The 22,477-nt window shown below is 38.3% G+C and overlaps 1 protein-coding gene and 1 long non-coding RNA gene across 7 annotated transcripts in view; one reads left to right on the top strand and one right to left on the bottom strand.

Moving 5' to 3' along the window:
• The window catches only part of LOC129927907 (uncharacterized), a 31,863-nt gene extending 22,996 nt beyond the window's left edge, over positions 1 to 8,867 (bottom strand). Inside the window, exons 1-2 of the long non-coding RNA XR_008779560.1 lie at positions 8,646 to 8,867; positions 6,806 to 7,388 (exon numbers count right to left, since the gene is read on the bottom strand). This is a non-coding gene — a long non-coding RNA (uncharacterized LOC129927907). The remainder of the gene's footprint in view (positions 1 to 6,805; positions 7,389 to 8,645) is intronic.
• The window catches only part of LOC106063109 (putative protocadherin beta-18), a 66,199-nt gene that overhangs the window by 3,859 nt on the left and 39,863 nt on the right, over positions 1 to 22,477 (top strand). For 2 of the 6 annotated variants that reach the window (XM_056039718.1, XM_056039723.1), the window contains exon 1: positions 18,142 to 18,287. The exons of 2 other annotated variants lie outside the window; for them this stretch is intronic. The gene's annotated coding sequence lies outside the window, so the exon portion shown is untranslated. Of the gene's footprint in view, positions 1 to 18,131; positions 18,298 to 22,477 lie in introns of those variants that run through there. 2 more of the 6 variants (XM_056039717.1, XM_056039721.1) reach the window with 2 other exon arrangements.

Below are 22,477 nucleotides of genomic sequence, written 5' to 3'. Positions count from 1 at the left end.
AAAAAGAGCAAATAAATAAGTAAAAGCAACAAACAAAAAAAAAAAAAGAAACTAAACCAAAATGTAGACATTAGAAAGTCTCGAGAGACAAAGAGACAGTTTTCAATAGTTTCAACACGAATATCAAAATGAAGAATGAAATACAAACAATCGAAGGTGAAGATCTTCACTCCCTAAATGCAAAAATATATATATATATATAACCCTGACGTTGTGATTATAATATAGTTTTTATCATTATTATTCAATGAACTGATTAGTTTAAAGATATGAAATTCTGTGTGAGCCTGGCCTAAACGATATGGTCACATGATGAACTAATTGAGGGTTGAGCTTCGAACTAATACGTGTTGTTCTGTATTAACTGGAGTGGACATACGCGACATCAAGTAGTACTAAAATTCAAAGTGAAATTACACTAACATGCACAAGCAAACGTCACATGTTGGTGAATAGCAAATCTCTAATTCCAGGACTGTGGAAGAGTCCTTTCCTTAACTAAGTTGTTAGTGGGCCATTAGAGATAGAAGCATACGATTACGTATATATATATGATGGGCGTAGCCAGGGGAGGTTCACCCAACCCCCTTCCAAAATGAAATCCCCCCCCCGTCCCGAAGGAGGATCATAATTTAGTGACTGATTTTTTTTTGCTTTGATTCTGTTTATTTTAGGTGAGATTTTAATACTAAACCATCACTTGCCCCAGTGCGGCCAAGGGGGTTTTGAGTTTAAAACCCCATACCAGGCGGTTTTGCAGTGTAGTGATTATTTCTGTTAAAAAAAACTTCCGGTATTTGTTACTATTAATAGTTAATAGATAATTATTAAAATTAGATGGTTCACTTTCGGAATGAATTATCTAAAATATCATGATGTCCGATTTTCATTTTCTCTTCTAGTTTCTGAGATCTAAACGGGACGGACAGACGGAAGGATGGACAGACAGGCCAAAAGAAACTAATAGCGTCTTTTCCCCTTTCGGGGGCCGCTAAAAACGAATAACATATTTAACTTTAAAAAAAAAAGCGTTTGCTTTTAGAGTTAGAGTGGTCGTTGCAAGTGAAACTTTGGATTTTCTAAAACCTTTATTTGTTTTCCTTAGTTTTTGAGATTCAAACGTAACGACCGACGGATGTATGGATGGACGGAAGCACAGACAACACAAAAATAATAGCTTCCCCCCCCCCTTTTGGAAACGCTTACAAAAGCGTCGTCATTTAAAAGAATAATAGTTTTTAAAAGAAATGCATTAATGATATGTCAAAAAAATCTATGAAAGAGATAAATAGCCATTCTGTGAACAGCTTTGAAAGCAGTAGAACTTAAGTGAATAACAGGCGTTAATATAAATAACAATAGCTCTAGCAATATTTCATTGAAATGTTACTCAAAAATATTGCGTTCTCTCTCTCTCTTTCTCTCTCTCTCTCTCTCTCTGTAAACACACAATCTCTAGTTGATTACTGTCTATTAAGTCTGACATGATGTCGCACTCTGAAAAGATTTAAACTCACTGTTTGATGTTTATGTCCGCATTTTGTTTTCAATGATTACTTCCCTTGAAACTTGTCTAACCAAAAATATGACAAGAACCTTTGGCAAATAAACTGTGTGTGTGTGTGTGTGCGGGTACCGATATGGAGAGCCGTCATATTTTAAATTATTATTTGTTCAAATAAGAAAAGAAATGTCTGTTTAGAAAGCAGACTTTTGTTTAATCTATGAACACAAAGAGAAAATGTTTTTGTTTTTTTAATGTGTTCTAGTGTGCCTTGTTGTTATCATAATTCACAATCTTTGAGTTGAAGAAAGAGACTTGAGGACTGAGCAGTTCACATTTCAATCTTACAGACTGGAGAGTTGTTAGAAGATTTGCTAACGTAATAATGTTCAGTAAAGGTTCGATTCTTATTGTGCAACATTATTAACATGGACATAGACAGAGTAGACAGATGGAATGCATTTCTAATAAACCAAAACACTTATGTTCGAATACAAATCTTAATTTTCCTTAATCGTTGAGACTGTTTTAAATGTATCGTATCTTATACAATACAGAGGTCACTTGATTACGTTCAACGCTAGGTCAATCTAGTCATGCATGTGGATTTTTACGGCTGACACAAGGGAAGAAGGAGCATTTGTACAAATTTGACCTAGCATGTGGAACGAGAAATGTGACTTTATCTCTCTGTCTTTCTGAGTATTTTATGAGTTTTGGCTTTGCATTTGAAGGTTATAGTTTAGGGTTTTATGTATAACTGCTGCTTTAAATTGAAGTCTGCTATCCTAAGGGGTCTCTTAATTTAATGATTATACTATAGATACTATTCTAATCCAAGTGATTCCCAAAGTGGTTTTTAAAAACCCCAAGGGATCTGCCATAACTCCCAAGGAGTTTACGAGAGTGAAAAAATGAGTGGTGGGTCTATGAGTACATCTCACACAGACAACACTATGAGTAGATCTCACACAGACACCACTATGAGTACATCTCACACAGACACCACTATGAGTACATCTCACACAGACAACACTATGAGTACATCTAACACAGACACCACTATGCGTACATGTCACACAGACAACACTATGAGTACATCTCACACAGACACCACTATGAGTACATCTCACACAGACACAACTATGAGTACATCTCACACAGACAACACTATGAGTACATCTCACACAGACACAACTATGAGTACATCTAACACAGACACCACTATGAGTACATCTCACACAGACAACACTATGAGTACATCTCACACAGACACAACTATGAGTACATCTAACACAGACACCACTATGAGTACATCTCACACAGCCACCACTATGAGTACATCTCACACAGACACCACTATGAGTACATCTAACACAGACACCACTATGAGTACATCTCACACAGACACCACTATGAGTACATTTCACACAGACACCACTATGAAAACATCTCACACAGACACCACTATGAAAACATCTCACACAGACACCACTATGAGTACATCTCACACAGACAACACTATGAGTACGTCTCTGTGACAAGTCAAAAACTCGCTGTCAGAGTCACTCGAATTTATCACAGCATTAATTATTATTTTTCATTATTTATTTATTTTATTTTAATTATTTCCCCGTCCTACCCCTGAATTCTCCACCCGCCCCACCTTTTTCTTTCCAGGCTAGACCTTAGTCCACCACCTTGGAGAAAACTAGGCCAGTCCTTTCATTTATCTTCCCTTGACCGGGGCAAAGATACGCACAGACTTTGATCTTATCGACAGGATGTCTGACAGCCGCAGTGGACACCACCTTGTGTTTAATGCAAGTCACCCCTCCCCCCCCCCTTTCTCCTATGTCTCTCTTTGATCTAGGAGACCACGAGGACAAACACGCCCATTGACCTCCCAATGTGCGAATCCCATCTCTTGTCGGACTTCACCCACGTGTAAGATAATTCTAAGCCTAGGACATTTCCGGTTTCTGCTCGCATTTTCCAGGCCTTTATATATAAGGTAAATTAAATCAAGTCAGACTCTCTTCTTTCTCATTCGAGCTGAGCTATCGAGTCTGAACTATATCATTTATTCTCCCTCCTAGAGGAATACCTGGTGGTAAGCCGAAATTAATCACAAGTTCCATCTTAATTACTCTGTGTATATTTCCATTGGATTTTATCATGTGTATTTTGCTTAGTTCATTTATATTTAATTAGTGCATTGTGTATTTCTCACTGTCGTAAGTAGAAAACATGAACATGGCTAATGTATATTTTATGTATTGCATTAATCTATTAATGCTACGTTGCTCAATTGATCATTGATGCAACCATGTATATATTTGTACACCTTATTTTATTTCCTTTATCTCGGTTGACAGCCTTGATAATTTTACTATCGCACTAATACTGCGCTTAGAAAGGAGATATGAGTTATCTCCCCTTAATGAATTATCTCCCCTTTACTCATTTTACTCTAATGAGAGTTGCGCCGCTTGAACGGACACCCTCTCCATTCAAGCGCGCTCCATTGTTCTCGACCCACGGTCATATGTAAACAAATCGTCTGGGTCGCTGACCACCGCCCATTCCCCCCCCCCCTTCTCTTTCTCTATCCACCTGTGTTGTTTATGTGAGATTATTATTTCCCCTTTTATGTACATTTTTATATTATTACTTTCCCTATTATGTACCCTTTTATATTGCTACTATCAGCCATCTATTTTCCCAATCCCATTTGTCATCATCTCCCCATTGTGCTCTAAAGCAATTTTACCAATCTGACGAATGCACCTCAGGCGAGGGCATCGATAAGATGCATGAGAGACATGTCCTAACTTGTCTTTATTTATCCGCAGCCTCCCTCAGGTGTCTGCCTATTTATTGGATCAACTATTTGTTTGCTATCAAGAATCACCTACTATCTTTGTGCTTAGTGCCATTCAGCACTGCACTAGCTCACTGATCTGCATATTTATGTGCCGAGTGCTATTCAGCACTGCACTTTCCTACTGAGACCTGCCTATTTATTTATTGGATCAACGATCTATTTACCTGCATTTGTGCTTAGTGCTATTCAGCACTGCACTTGCCTACTGAGATCTACTCAACTCTACCACTTGGCGCTATCGGCATTGCCCGCCTATTCGACAGCCCACCTGTCAAGCTATTCGGTGCGACGTCGCTATAGATTCAGATCTGTGTGAGACGTCATAGCTACGCCAACCCTCTGCAACTCACTGGACATATCCTGTCAACTACCCTGCCCACGGCAGATCCGCTCTGCCCGCAATAACCTTGTGCCCACGGTAGCCGGCCACCCGCCTTACTGTGCCCACTACAGATATTAGATTTTGGGATTGAGACTCCACAAGAACTATATCTCCGGCGTCCCTCTATCCGCTAGAGCGCCACCTCCAGCTGCAGAACCTCAAGCCAGGACACAGCCAGCTGCGACATCAACAGGACAACCAGCTAAGTCAGAGGACAAAGTGACATGCTCTCTTATTAAGTGCTAGAGGGATGATCAAAATACCTTACTAATTAGAGATAGATGCAAACCCTCCCTCTTTTTATTCTTATATGTATATTTATGTAAACAAATATTCTTCATTTTTAACTTTTGTATCTATCTTTCATTGCTTTGTCTCGTTGCGTGTCTGCTCCCGATTCATATGCTGATAAGTGGCGGTGTGATAGCTTTAAAAATAATCATTCCCTAGACATTAAACGCGCCAAACACACGTCACATTTCACCACCTGTCACAATCTCACACAGACACCACTAGGAGTACATCTCACACAGACACAACTATGAGTACATCTCACACAGACAACACTATGAGTAGATCTCACACAGACAACACTATGAGTAGATCTCACACAGACAACACTATGAGTACATCTCACACAGACAACACTATGAGTAGATCTCACACAGACAACACTATGAGTACATCTCACACAGACAACACTATGAGTACATCTCACACAGACAACACTATGAGTACATCTCACACAGACAACACTATGAGTAGATCTCACACAGACAACACTATGAGTAGATCTCACACAGACAACACTATGAGTAGATCTCACACAGACAACACTATGAGTACATCTCACACAGACAACACTATGAGTACATCTCACACAGACAACACTATGAGTAGATCTCACACAGACAACACTATGAGTAGATCTCACACAGACACCACTATGAGTAGATCTCACACAGACAACACTATGAGTACATCTCACACAGACAACACTATGAGTACATCTCACACAGACAACACTATGAGTAGATCTCACACAGACACCACTATGAGTACATCTCACACAGACAACACTATGAGTACATCTCACACAGACAACACTATGAGTACATCTCACACAGACAACACTATGAGTACATCTCACACAGACACAACTATGAGTACATCTAACACAGACACCACTAGGAGTACATCTCACACAGACACCACTATGAGCACATCTCACACAGACACCACTATGAGTACATCTCACACAGACACCACTATGAGTACATCTAACACAGACACCACTATGAGTACATCTAACACAGACACAACTATGAGTACATCTCACACAGACACCACTATGAGTACATCTCACACAGACACCACTATGAGTACATCTAACACAGACAACACTATGAGTACATCTCACACAGACACCACTATGAGTACATCTCACACAGACACCACTATGAGTACATCTCACACAGACACCACTAGGAGTACATCTAACACAGACAACACTATGAGTACATCTCACACAGACAACACTATGAGTACATCTAACACAGACACCACTAGGAGTACATCTCACACAGACACAACTATGAGTACATCTCACACAGACACCACTATGAGTACATCTAACACAGACACCACTATGAGTACATCTAACACAGACACCACTATGAGTACATCTCACACAGACACCACTATGAGTACATCTAACACAGACACAACTATGAGTACATCTCACACAGACACCACTATGAGTACATCTAACACAGACACCACTAGGAGTACATCTAACACAGACACCACTATGAGTACATCTCACACAGACACCACTATGAGTACATCTAACACAGACACAACTATGAGTACATCTCACACAGACACAACTATGAGTACATCTCACACAGACACCACTAGGAGTACATCTAACACAGACACCACTATGAGTACATCTCACATTAATGGAAATACCTCACAAACACACATATATTTGAATGAAAAATTGTTCTTTTAAATTGTAATAACTTACTTCAACAGCATACTTTCGCCTTCTGTTAAATAATATAAAGTTGATTGAGAATCTAAAAAGAAATGTACACATCCCAGTGTTGATTATTTGAATGTTGGCTTTATTCCTTCCTTGTCCGACTGCAAATACTTATGTGGAATCTATGTCACAAGGTTTTATGTAATCTAATGAAACGCTGTAAAGCTATCGAACGTTTAAAAATGAAAAGTCCCAAGAGTATTAGCGACACACTGTGTTTATTCATGAAAACTTTTAGTTGTAAAAAATATGAGCAGTATAAATTGCATGAAACTCAGAAATGTGTTTTGAAAGCAATTCAAGAAATCTGAAGCAACGAGTTGAATACGTGATGATTTGCTCAGTTGTAGGAAGAAAATGACTTCACACTGATGTTCGATGGTTGTCAAAAGTCATTTAACAAGATTTTGTTTCTCTTTTTGACATTTTCGAAGTTCTTGGATGCTTGGATATAATTTTGAAACAAAATTTAAGACAGTCAAACTGTCCGAAGGAGGTTGTTTTGACGTATGTTGAACATTTAAATGATCTCTAGTCAGATTTTCCATGGAGATATCAGGATATTCTGAAAAAGGTAATATCTCTATTGATAATAAAGCCAATGATAATAATCTAGAAAAGAAGAACTTAACATTACAATAAGAACTGCTTGGAATAGGTAATGGCCAACTTAAAGTAGTCTACAATTTAAATAAAAGATATCAGCTCGTCTGGCTTAAAAACATTATCGCCATAAAGTTTCTAATTGCTCTTTTATCTTCATATTTAGTATAAAGAGGCTTCATCAAGATTGCCAATCAACTAATTCAAAAATTGACACCATTAACTGAGTTAAAGCCTAAATTAAAAAGCCATACATTGAATTGTATTATTAAAGCTTCAGGATCATATAATTCACTCGTAATAAAAAATTTTTTTGTTAGCTGATTTCATGTAGTACATATCAACATTAATTTTGCTAGCTTTTATTTTAAATTTCATTAATAAATGTAGAAGTCTACAACTTCATTTGTTGTTTTGAAATTACTTGCTCACTCTTCAGCGCTACAGTTAGAACTCGTTTTAAAAAAAATTTCTTTAAGAAGTCAATGAATTTGCACAAATGAAATATTATTTAAGCACGGGGTCTACCAAAAACTAGAAAACATTGCAAGGGGTCTGCAAGACAAAAAACTTTGGGAACCACTGCTCTAATCAAATGTGTATATTTGTTTGTTTATGAATCTCACTGCTTTATTTTGTGTCTGTTCTGGTTTCTGAATGTTTTCTTGAGTTGATGGGTCCCAAACAGAGGCATATTCTATTATTAGCTTAACTAAGGTTAAATAACATTTTAGTTTTATGATCTTATTTGGTTTGTAAAAACTTTTTAATACATCATAATGCTTCAGGGAAAAGCCAATTGTTTGAAACAAGTCAAGAAGATGTTTTCTGTGTTTACAAGGAATATTTCTACTTTTGTTTTCCTCAAATATGAACACAAATAAAAATAAATTTCATGTATACAAATAAACTACCAGACAACCTGATAAACGTACTGAAACATAACCAGAAAAGCGACAAATCTATAAAAGTATAGGCACATTATAAAAGTGTTTTTCTATAGGAAAAAAAGAATATATAATTTAATAATCAATTTCAAACGCTGTGCAAAAGTTAAATCCAAACCCATTCCACTTTTCCTAAGACATTTCAAAGCAAAGAGTACAAAACATTTTTTGCCTTATTTGTGTGTGTGCGTGTGTTTGCGCGCGTGTGTGTATAATTAATCAAAATGCTTTAGTTATGAATTTTCTGAAACTACGAAAACAAAATTAGCTACACAGTCAAAAACAAGATTGAGTTCCATTATAAACTCTCGAAGTACTAAAGTCCCAGAAACCAAAATGATCAAAGAGCATGAACAGGTTATGTTCAGGTACTCCATATCTAAGTACTTCGCTGCCCCTGAGTGAGTCGCTTTGGGCATGCTTCTGTTTCATCCAAATGTTTATGTCTGACCCTGCATTTGTCTTCTGGTTCGTTTGCCCTGTCAGACACAAGCTGCCAGCTGTCTGTTCCCGCCGGAAGTAAACCGCGAGAAAACAACCTTGTCTTGACCTCCAAAGGTCGCAGTCTACACACCAAGTTAGTGGGCTCCTTTTTTTTTAGCAAAGTAATAAATATGTCAAGACAAAATTTCATTCTGTCTAAAGCCTATGTTCGTGTTACGAGTTACGGTTATGTGTAAGTGCTGTTTGTATGTGTATGTGCTTAGTAACCAAATTGAAAACACCGAGAAACTCATGCAGTTGTTGTTCTTGGCCTTGTTCTGTTTATAGTCTTTATGGTTATTATCGTTGCATTCTGTAGGTGCTCGGGACTTTTTATAAAGCTTATATTAATGCAAACTGTCTGTCTGTCTGGTAGAAAGTTCGTACACATTATTTATCCCACACCCAATGTCGGATCAAGCTGAAATTTTGCCCCATTATTTCTTTTACCCGACAACACAAGAATCAAGACCAAAAAAATAAAAAATAACCAATAACTGTTGGTTGTAAATTTTTGTGTTTGATATTTCGAACAAGCGAAAGAAATTGTACTTGACTGAAGTGGTGGTATCTATACAAGGCCGCTGCGAGGGTTGTGGCAGCCTGCGTGCGAAATAAAAAATACCGACCCCTTTTTTTTCTAAAAAAAATCCATTCAGACTGAGCTGGACACTATTCCAAAATTACCCTTTGAATCCATCTTTTGTAGACTATTCCATTTTTCATATTCACCCAGTTGTTGTAGCCCTGAAGTACAACTAGGAATCATCAAACAATTTCGGATTTATGTGCATTCAGAAATAAGACATCTTGGTTCTTTGTGATCAACATTAAAAATTGATCTTGTTCTGACAACTCGCTTATGCTCCTGTATTTGAGACCATTATAATTGATGAGCTGTGCTGGGTATATTACAATGAACAATTTAAATGATCATGATCTATATACAATTTCACGATTGTATTTTATATTTTCATGAGTTTAATACAAAGTAAATAATCCAAAGTACAAGTCACTTAAACAATCACTTGAAATAAAACATAGCCAGTGTTTCTCACATTCCCGGGTGGCCACTCCCTAGATAACATTTTCCTTCAAGCCCCATTTAGAAGCTGGAGCCCAGAGGAGCGATGTAGGCTTCCACAGTGAGGTCCGTGAGTTTTTTTTTTTAAGAATGTAATAAAATAGAAAAGAAAATATAGTCACAATCTTTATGTTTGATTTTACATTTGTATTAATTTAACACTTTGTAAAGATTCCAAAGTGACGTCATGAAGCTTCATTAAAACGTTGTTGTTGTTGTTTTCGGAAATTGTACAGTCTACATCATTTGTAAGCACTTTTAAAAGGTCTTACTGGAGGCTGGAGGTAGAATTGAAGATACGGCAGGTTTCCGCTCAAGTCGGCAAGAGGTCTAAACATTCTTTTAGCGCACAACAAATATAAAGTCTTTACTTTTTCATGTCTTAGGATCGTCTCACATTAGCACTAGGTACGTTAATTTCATCATCGTCACTGCATAACCACCAATCAATCGCCTAATTCTCACCACACACTCCATAACACCTCTTTTTGTCAGAACGTTGCGTTCTCCCCCTCCATATGAGAGGAACTAGCGCCGCCCCCTCCCCCCAGTGAAAATGTTTTTAAAATTGACTTTTTAATTACCGGTAATAGATCTACTTACAGAGCGGGCTATTCGACTTAAAACAAACTATTCGACTTAAAACAAACATGACAGACAACCCGCGAAAATTCAAGGCTAGAAATGAGTACGCGCTTATGGAAAACTCGTGGGAATCCCTTGCACGCTGCTGTATTTTATTTGTTATAGTTTCCAGAATAATTTCTCATGAACGAATATTGTTTTTATTTTTTAAGAATAATGGAATAATTAGAATTTAAAATATTTAAGGTTTTTTTTTTCTATTTAATAACCTTTTGTTTTAAAGTAACCTTGGAATGATGATTTGGCCACCCCCTAATGTCGGCCGCCTCCGTGCAATGCACACATTGCACATTAGGTAGCGGCCCCCCTGTATCTATATATATAGAGATGGCTCAACAGTTTGGACACCAAGAAGTAAAGGAAAGATCACTCTTTTATTTCTACAAGACGTACTAGAGTTAACCTACGAAAAAAAAAAGAGTGGGGAGAACAAGTAGTATTCACCCGTCACAAAATAGCAGGGCCGGACTTAACCGTTGCGACCAAGAAGTCATGGAAAAATCACTCTTTTTATTTCTACCCCACGTATTTGTTGCGGTAAAAAAAAAGAGGGGGTGGGACAATTAATCTACTCTGTATTCACCCGTTAATAAATAGTAGGGCCGGACTCAACCGTTCTGGGGCTCTATGCGAAACGGCTTTGGCGGTGGCAAGTTTGGGTAGGGATACGGATAATAAGTGAAAATTAAGAATTTGTATTAGAAAATAAATTCTTCTTTGCATTTTATTCATTCTTTACTACGTACAGACTTACTTTACGAGCCTTGCGTGTAGCGAAGCCATATAGTATATCATAAAAATTCTGTTTCCTACATAGATCACGCTCAATAGCAAGAATTACCAAATGTTTCAATCTATCTTCGAGAATTGTTGACCTCAATTAATTCTTCATTAGTTTGAGGCGCGAGAAGCTTCTTTCACCAGATTCCACAATTACGGGTATTGCATAATGCCGTTTTTTATCACGCATTTTCCATATTAAATGACACCCCAAAATGACAATTGTTATCTATATATTTCAGGAGATTTGTATGAGTTTTCAAAAGATTTTAATAATTTCCGGAGATTTCCGGAGAGGGGTCGTCTTCTGAGTCTTAGTGAACACAAATCTGAGAAGCATAGCAAGACTATAGAAACTCTAGATAACTATACAATCTTTTATAGTCATAAGCTCTTTACTAGCAGAGTGGTTACCGTGTTAGCCTGAGAAGGCTTGAACCATGAGTTCGAATTCAGGTCGTTACCCCTTTTTATTTTTAGACTAGATCGAATCTAAACTAATTGATACAACTATACTTCGCTTGTTTTTTTTTAAAGTATTGTTTATGTTTTTTTCTATGTTTAAGTTTTAATAATCGAACTTGTGTCTCTACTTACAGTGCAATTACCACTACACTCACTTAGTGTGCATATATTTTAAACATTTTAAACATGTGACATCTCTCTCTCTCTCTCTCTCTTTCTCAGTCTCTCTCTCTTTCTCTGTCTCTCTCTCTCTCTTTTAAGGACTCACACACACACATGTTCTTGTACACACTAGAATCCATTCTCCCCCACCCTCTCCCCTCTTTCATTTGGTCTATCTATGACTGCCCTCTCATGAGTGTACACAACACCTTGTCTCTGTCTATCTATGACTGCCCTCTCATGAGTGTACTGCCCTCTCATGAGTGTACACAACACCTTGTCTCTGTCTATCTATGACTACCCTCTCATGAGTGTACTGCCCTCTCATGAGTATACACAACACCTTGTCTCTGTCTATCTATGACTGCCCTCTCATGAATGTACACATCACCTTGTCCTGTCTATCTATGACTGCCCTCTCATGAGTGTACACAACACCTTGTCTCTGTCTATCTATGACTGCCCTCTCATGAGTATACACAACACCTTGTCTCTGTCTATCTATGTCTGCCCTCTCATGAGTGTACACAACACCTTGTCTCTGTCTATCTATGACTGCCCTCTCATGAGTGTACTGCCCTCTCATGAGTGTACACATCACCTTGTCTCTGTCTATCTATGACTGCCCTCTCATGATTGTACACAACACCTTGTCTCTGTCTATCTATGACTGCCCTCTCATGAGTGTACACATCACCTTGTCTCTGTCTATCTATGACTGCCCTCTCATGAGTGTACACATAACCCTGTCTCTGTCTATCTATGACTGCCCTCTCATGAGTGTACACAACACCTTGTCTCTGTCTATCTATGACTGCCCTCTCATGAGTGTACACAACACCTTGTCTCTGTCTATCTATGACTGCCCTCTCATGAGTGTACTGCCCTCTCATGAGTGTACACATCACCTTGTCTCTGTCTATCTATGACTGCCCTCTCATGAGTGTACACATAACCCTGTCTCTGTCTATCTATGACTGCCCTCTCATGAGTGTACACAACACCTTGTCTCTGTCTATCTATGACTGCCCTCTCATGAGTGTACACAACACCTTGTCTCTGTCTATCTATGACTGCCCTCTCATGAGTGTACTGCCCTCTCATGAGTGTACACATCACCTTGTCTCTGTCTATCTATGACTGCCCTCTCATGAGTGTACACAACACCTTGTCTCTGTCTATCTATGACTGCCCTCTCATGAGTGTACTGCCCTCTCATGAGTATACACAACACCTTGTCTCTGTCTATCTATGACTGCCCTCTCATAAGTGTACACAACACCTTGTCTCTGTCTATCTATGACTGCCCTCTCATAAGTGTACACAACACCTTGTCTCTGTCTATCTATGACTGCCCTCTCATGAGTGTACACATCACCTTGTCTCTGTCTATCTATGACTGCCCTCTCATGAGTGTACACAACACCTTGTCTCTGTCTATCTATGACTGCCCTCTCATGAGTGTACACATCACCTTGTCTCTGTCTATCTATGACTGCCCTCTCATGAGTGTACACATCACCTTGTCTCTGTCTATCTATGACTGCCCTCTCATGAGTGTACACATCACCTTGTCTCTGTCTATCTATGACTGCCCTCTCATGAGTGTACACATCACCTTGTCTCTGTCTATCTATGACTGCCCTCTCATGAGTGTACACATCACCTTGTCTCTGTCTATCTATGACTGCCCTCTCATGAGTGTACACATCACCTTGTCTCTGTCTATCTTTGACTGCCCTCTCATGAGTGTACACATCACCTTGTCTCTGTCTATCTATGACTGCCCTCTCATGAGTGTACACATCACCTTGTCTCTGTCTATCTGTGACTGCCCTCTCATGATTGTAAACAACACCTTGTCTCTGTCTATCTATGACTGCCCTCTCATGAGTGTACTGCCCTCTCATGAGTATACACAACTTTTTGTCTCTGTCTATCTATGACTGCCCTCTCATGATTGTACACAACACCTTGTCTCTGTCTATCTATGACTGCCCTCTCATGAGTATACACAACACCTTGTCTCTGTCTATCTATGACTGCCCTCTCATGAGTATACACAACACCTTGTCTCTGTCTATCTATGACTGCCCTCTCATGAGTATACACAACACCTTGTCTCTGTCTATCTATGACTGCCCTCTCATGAGTATACACAACACCTTGTCTCTGTCTATCTATGACTGCCCTCTCATGAGTGTACACAACACCTTGTCTCTGTCTATCTATGACTGCCCTCTCATGAGTGTACACAACACCTTGTCTCTGTCTATCTATGACTGCCCTCTCATGAGTGTACACAACACCTTGTCTCTGTCTATCTATGACTGCCCTCTCATGAGTGTACACAACACCTTGTTTCTCTCTATCTATGACTGCCCTCTCATGAGTGTACACATCACCTTGTCTCTGTCTATCTATCTAATTATCTATCATATATATCTATTTTTGTAGGACTTTCTCCCTCTCTCTCTTTCCTCCTATACTCTTTCTCCCTTTCTCCCTTTCTCTCTCTCCCTTTTTTTTTAAATGTGTTATTTGATGTCGGCTTAATTTTGTATTTTCTTATGTTACACTTGAGCTGTTGTCAAACTCTAGAACTTCGCTGTGTGCGTAAGGAAGGGTGTCAAAGAGAAGATAACTCTGTTGGAAAAAGTCAAAATCTTCTTCAACAAATGAACAGCTCGTCTGTTTCAAGTCATTGTAAGATTGCCGCTGCACGAACTGAACAGAAAGCCGCTTTGTGCTTCTGAAACAAAAGATCTAGAGGGAAACTGAATTCTAAAGACAACAGAACTACGTAACTCTGGCGGAAACTATATCAATTTAGTCTCTCTCTCTCTCTCTCTCTCTCCTTTGTTCTCTATCTTTCTCTCCCTCCCTCTCTTTCTCTCTCTCTCTAACTCTCTCTTTCTCTCCCTCCCTCTCTTTCTCTCTCTCTCTTTAACTCTCTCTTTCTCTCTATCGTCAGATCAAATAATTTACATATCATCAGTTTGTCTGAAAATAGTCAGTACTTTGAATTCTCTTCCAAAATTTCTGGTGTCTATTTCAATAAGCAGACAATTTGAAATTTTCACTCGAGATCGTCAGTTGAAGCCCCTGGCTTTAAATCCCCCTAGTTTGTCCATTTATCACTGAGTGCGTAGGATTAGATTAGAGCTTCGTGTGGTTAGAACCTGGTTGGAGCTTTCGAAGGATGACAACAGATAGAAGCTGCGTTGGTCGACCACCATTTACTGTCCGATGCTAACACTTTTAGCATCGTCCGAGCAATCGCCAATCAAAGTCTTGATCTTTTACCCTAGAGTAGAGTCTAGTTACAAATCGTCATTGATTTATCATTTATCTATTTATTTATCTTCAGTGTAACTCTGAAATGTCTGTGCTCAGACTGTACAGATTTTATTAGGTCCTGGGCAATCTTCGGTATCTCCAGATTTTATAAGATCCTGGACAATCTTCGGTATCTAGAGATTTTATAAGGTCCTGGGCAATCTTCGGTATCTCCAGATTTTATAAGGTCCTGGGCAATCTTCGGTATCTCCAGATTTTATAAGGTCCTGGGCAATCTTCGGTATCTCCAGATTTTATAAAGTCCTAGCAATCTTCGGTATCTCCAGATTTTATAAGGTCCTAGCAATCTTCGGTATCTCCAGATTTTATAAGGTCCTGGGCAATCTTCGGTATCTCCAGATTTTATAAGGTCCTAGCATTCTTTGGTATCTCCAGATTTTATAAGGTCCTAGCAATCTTCGGTATCTCCAGATTTTATAAGCTCCTGGGCAATCTTCGGTATCTCCAGATTTTATAAGGTCCTGGGCAATCTTCGGTATCTCCAGATTTTAGAAGGTCCTGGGCAATCTTCGGTATCTCCAGATTTTATAAGGTCCTGGGCAATCTTCGGTATCTCCAGATTTTATAAGGTCCTAGCAATCTTCGGTATCTCCAGATTTTATAAGGTCCTGGGCGATCTTTGGTATCTTCAGATTTTATAAGGTCCTAGCAATCTTCGGTATCTCCAGATTTTATAAGGTCCTAGCATTCTTTGGTATCTCCAGATTTTATAAGGTCCTAGCAATCTTCGGTATCTCCAGATTTTATAAGGTCCTAGCATTCTTTGGTATCTCCAGATTTTATAAGGTCCTAGCAATCTTCGGTATCTCCAGATTTTATAAGGTCCTGGGCAATCCTCGGTATCTCCAGATTTTATAAGGTCCTGGGAAATCTTTTGTATCTCCAGATTTTATAAGGTCCTGGGCAATCTTCGGATTCCACCAGATTTTACGGGCACACTTAGCAAAGAGAGTGGATCTATTAGGTCCTGGGAAATCCTCTGTACCTCTAAATTTTACAGGCACACTTAGCAAAGAGAGTAGATCTATTAGGTCCTGGGAAATCCTCTGTACCTCTAAATTTTACAGGCACACTTAGCAAAGAGAGTAGATCTATTAGGTCCTGGGAAATCCTCTGTACCTCTAAATTTTACAGGCACACTTAGCAAAGAGAGTAGATCTATTAGGTCCTGGGAAATCTTCTGTACCTCTAAATTTTACAGGCCCATTTAGCAAAGAGAGTAGATCTATTAGGTCCTGGGAAATCCTCTGTACCTCTAAATTTTTACAGGCACACTTAGCAAAGAGAGTAGATCTATTAGGTCCTGGGAAATCCTCTGTACCTCTAAATTTTTACAGGCACACTTAGCAAAGAGAGTAGATCTATTAGGTCCTGGGAAATCCTCTGTACCTCTAAATTTTTACAGGCACACTTAGCAAAGAGAGTGCATCTTTTATGTCCTGGGCAATTTTCTGTGTCTCCAGATTTTACAGATAAGCTTGACATAGAAAGTACATCTTCTTGTTTGTAAATGGAAAATGTAGGTCTTATTAATTGCTCCCATTTCGTTGTTGTTGTTGTTTTGTTCCATTTGTTCAAACAAATCATTAGATTTATCCCTAGAGTTTATGTTACAGGTTACATATCGTCCATCAGAATGAAAGAGCATTACATCCTAGCCCAAACATCCCGCTGGACGGACGGGAATGGGGGCGGTGTATGCTTTGAGCTCTGGCATCGAGACGACAATCCGGAGCCCATTCCCAGCGCCCAGTCAGTTTCTGTATTTTTATTAAGCTGACAATGTAAAAACAAGCTCGTTACACTATTGATGGCGAATGCATAACAAAATTAGATGTACACATTATAATTATTTTTTTATTATTTTATATATTAAGCTTACATCTTATGACCTATTTTACTAACCCATTTACGGACCCATTATGGTGCCCCTCGCTACCCACATATAGATGTAAAGTAAGGACCTTGCGATCTATAGGGCAGATGATGTTAAGGTCATATGTTTCTTTGGCCAACGGTTAACGAGCAGGGTGTCATGTGGCCAGCACAACGACCAACTGCCTCTACATTACCCAACTACAGTCAGTTACCCATTAGAGCAGGGTGTCATGTGGCCAGCACAACGACCAACTGCCTTTACATTACCCAATTAAAGTCAGTTACCCATTAGAGCAGGGTGTCATGTGGCCAGCACAACGACCAACCGCCTCTACATTACCCAACTACAGTCAGTTACCCATTAGAGCAGTGTGTCATGTGGCCAGCACAACGACCAACCGCCTCTACATTACCCAACTACAGTCAGTTACCCATTAGAGCAGTGTGTCATGTGGCCAGCACAACGACCAACCGCCTCTACATTACCCAACTACAGTCAGTTACCCATTAGAGCAGTGTGTCATGTGGCCAGCACAACGACCAACTGCCTTTACATTACCCAACTCAAGTCAGTTACCCAATAAGAGGTGGACTAAAACCCGGACATTCAAAAAACCCAGTCTTCATCGAGTTTCGAACCCAGAAAAATCGTTTCGGAAGCCAAGCCACCGCGCTGCTAAAATATTTTTTCTTCTTTTTTTTTTCTTTTCTACATTCGCAACGCAGCCAACCGTTCATAAGTGGACGCATGTCAAAATATATATGTCCAAGATACACTCCTGGAAGTGCTCTGGTCTCCCTCCCCATTACCCCCAATGTACCTTTCCAGCCACCCCTCTCTGCCTCCCTCCCACTCTCTCTCTCTCTCTCTCTCTCTCGATGTGTCTGAATAATGGTAATTATTACTAGCAATGCTTCAGACGCAACCAGCTCTCGGTGGAAATCTAAACTCCTGGTAGCAGGCTAATTCTGCTTAATGTGTTTTTCATTGCACTGACCTAGCACAAAACAATCATACTTAGTGCAGTGGATTATTAATACAGGAACATTTTTCTCGGTAGGTCTATGTAAGTTTGAGTTGTTTTTTTGGGGGAGTTGTTTTTTTTTTGTTGCTGTTTTTTTCCTCGTAATGTATTTATAAAGTAGCTTTTTAAAGTCAGTTTTTAGCATGCATTCACATGTATGCACAGTGCATTACCTTTGTAAATATAGAAAGACAGGTAGACTAACAGACAGATCAACAGATAGACCGTTAGAAATGCAGACAGGCGTAAAGACAACGAAGAGAGAGATAGAGAGAGAGAGAGAGAGATGTATAGATGTATGATGTAACATATATTGCCACAAATATTATATACATCTGTATATTGTGTTGTGTTTTTATTGTCTAAGAAGAGACATTTGATTTATTTAAAAACAAAACCTTGTGTTCCTCACCTCCATACGACCACATCTTTAAGATGCTGGTGATCCTTTCTAATCTGTGACTTACACAATGTTATTGGGTAGTAGGATATAGTAGGATTTCCAATCATGATAATTAATGTTCTAGTATTGGGTAGTAGGATATAGTAGGATTTCCAATCATGATAATTAATGTTCTAGTATTGGGTAGTAGGATATAGTAGGATTTGCAATCATGATAATTAATGTTCTAGTATTGGGTAGTAGGATATAGTAGGATTTCCAATCATGATAATTAATGTTCTAGTATTGGGTAGTAGGATATAGTAGGATTTCCAATCATGATAATTAATGTTCTAGTATTGGGTAGTAGGATATAGTAGGATTTCCAATCATGATAATTAATGTTCTAGTATTGGGTAGTAGGATATAGTACTATTTCCAGTCATGATAATTAATGTTCTAGTATTGGGTAATAGGATATAGTACTATTTCCAGTCATGATAATTAATGTTCTAGTATTGGGTAGTAGGATATAGTAGGATTTCCAATCATGATAATTAATGTTCTAGTATTGGGTAATAGGATATAGTACTATTTCCAGTCATGATAATTAATGTTCTAGTATTGGGTAATAGGATATAGTACTATTTCCAGTCATGATAATTAATGTTCTAGTATTGGGTAGTAGGATATAGTACTATTTCCAGTCATGATAATTAATGTTCTAGTATTGGGTAGTAGGATATAGTACTATTTCCAGTCATGATAATTAATGTTCTAGTATTGGGTAATAAAAATCAAGCAGTGGATCCCAACCATTATAGAATCGCAACTCCATTTCAGGGCTTTTAGTGACTCCCAAGGAGTCAATAAAGATTTATTAATAAAAATACAATATTTATAAATTTTAACACATATATATATATATATATATATATATATATATATATATATATATATATATATATATATATATATATGTATGTATGTATGTATGTATGTATATATGTATGTGTGTGTGTAGATAGATAGATAGATAGATAGATAGATAGATAGATAGATAGATAGATAGATAGATAGATAGATAGATAGATAGATAGATAGATAGATAGATAGATAGATAGATAGATAGATAGATAGATAGATAGATAGATAGATAGATGTGAGAGAGAGAGAAATTCAGTTGGTCATTTAGTGCAGTATTTCCAGATCTAATTCCGACACAGCTTGATGCTCTCTACACATGTACATGTTTGGTTTATTAGTTTCGGACGTTTCTCCAGGACGGCAGGAGTTGAGCTCGCGACCATCGTGGCAATAGTTCAAAGCTCCTACTAGAAAAACTGGCAGCTTGTATTTCTTTTGTTTGATTAGTTGTTGTCTTTGTTGGTTTTGCTGTAGTTTGTTTGATTCATGTCAACCAAAAGGATAGGTCTAGTCACTATAGTCAGTGTCACTCAATTTAAAACAACATACAGGCAGACCTTAAATTTAATAAAATAGCTTACGTCACTAACTGTCAGTTACTTTTTCCTAGGAACAGAGCAATGCATACGTGTACAATGATGCCGGGGTTGATGTTGAAAGTTTTATTAGTTTATGTAATCAAAGTAGCTTCAAGAAAGAAAAACTAATATTTCAAGAAAATTACATTTTGATTAGCTTGTTGACATAGTTTTGAATTCTATTTTTAGAATAGAACAAGAGATCTAAGTTATCTAAGTTATGTAATTTTTTTTTATATACAACTGAGGAAAAGGTAACACTATCCCGAAGGCGGAACATCAACGGGAACTTCTTACGTTCTAAACCCATTTTCAAATGAGTTCTTGGGCCGCCCATGAGATTCCAAGAGAACCCATCAATTTAAAACTGAACACTTACACATACACACACACACGAACTGAACCTGTTCCTGTTTCGCGACGAGTTGCAAGATAGTGTGGCTCCCCTCCTGTCATCACGTTGTACGTAACAGCACCCACAAAACGAGCCAATCACTTCCTAGCAGCTGTAAGAGCCGGCTAAAATTAGTTTTCAAAACAAGAAAGAAAAGACAAACACGAATATCTCCCTGTAACTTGAACACATATATCTCCCTGTGACTAGAACACAAATATCTCCCTGTCACTTGAACACAAATATCTCCCTGTCATTTGAACACAAATATCTCCCTGTCATTTGAACACAAATATCTCCCTGTCATTTGAACACAAATATCTCCCTGTCATTTGAACACAAATATCTCCCTGTCACTTGAACACAAATATCTCCCTGTCATTTGAACACAAATATCTCCCTGTCATTTGAACACAAATATCTCCCTGTTATTTGAACACAAATATCTCCCTGTCACTTGAACACAAATATCTCCCTGTCATTTGAACACAAATATCTCCCTGTGACTTGAACAAAAATATCTCCCTGTCACTTGAACACAAATATCTCCCTGTCACTTGAACACAAATATCTCCCTGTGACTTGAACACAAATATCTCCCTGTCATTTGAACACAAATATCTCCCTGTAACTTGAACACATATATCTCCCTGTGACTAGAACACAAATATCTCCCTGTCACTTGAACACAAATATCTCCCTGTCATTTGAACACAAATATCTCCCTGTCATTTGAACACAAATATCTCCCTGTCATTTGAACACAAATATCTCCCTGTCATTTGAACACAAATATCTCCCTGTCACTTGAACACAAATATCTCCCTGTCATTTGAACACAAATATCTCCCTGTCATTTGAACACAAATATCTCCCTGTTATTTAAACACAAATATCTCCCTGTCACTTGAACACAAATATCTCCCTGTCATTTGAACACAAATATCTCCCTGTGACTTGAACAAAAATATCTCCCTGTCACTTGAACACAAATATCTCCCTGTGACTTGAACACAAATATCTCCCTGTCACTTGAACACAAATATCTCCCTGTCACTTGAACACAAATATCTCCCTGTCACTTGAACACGAATATCTCCCTGTCACTTGAACACGAATATCTCCCTGTGACTTGAACACAAATATCTCCCTGTGACTTGAACACAAATATCTTCCAGTCACTTGAACACAAATATCTCCCTGTCACTTGAACACAAATATCTCCCTGTGACTTAAACACAAATATCTCCCTGTGACTTGAACACAAATATATCCCTGTCACTTGAACACAAATATCTCCCTGTGACTTGAACACAAATATCTCCCTATCATTTAAACACAAATATCTCCCTGTGACTTGAACACAAATATATCCCTGTCACTTGAACACAAATATCTCCCTGTGACTTGAACACAAATATCTCCCTATCATTTAAACACAAATATCTCCCTGTGACTTGAACACAAATATCTCCCTGTGACTTGAACACAAATATCTCCCTGTCACTTGAACACAAATATCTCCCTGTCACTTGAACACAAATATCTCCTGTGACTTGAACACAAATATCTTCCAGTCACTTGAACACAAATATCTCCCTGTCACTTGAACACAAATATCTCCCTGTCACTTGAACACAAATATCTCCCTGTCATTTGAACACAAATATCTCCCTGTCACTTGAACACAAATATCTCCCTGTCACTTGAACACAAATATCTCCCTGTCACTTGAACACAAATATCTCCCTGTGACTTGAACACAAATATCTCCCTGTCACTTGAACACAAATATCTCCCTGTCACTTGAACACAAATATCTCCCTGTCACTTGAACACAAACATCTCCCTGTCACTTGAACACAAATATCTCCCTGTCACTTGAACACAAATATCTCCCTGTCACTTGAACACAAATATCTCCCTGTGACTTGAACACAA

The sequence above is a fragment of the Biomphalaria glabrata genome, chromosome 8 (assembly GCF_947242115.1).
Source record: "Biomphalaria glabrata chromosome 8, xgBioGlab47.1, whole genome shotgun sequence".
Classification (NCBI taxonomy): Eukaryota; Metazoa; Mollusca; class Gastropoda; family Planorbidae; genus Biomphalaria; species Biomphalaria glabrata.
The sequence above is the reverse complement of the archived record's forward strand: the minus strand, read 5'-3'. Positions and strand labels throughout refer to the sequence as shown.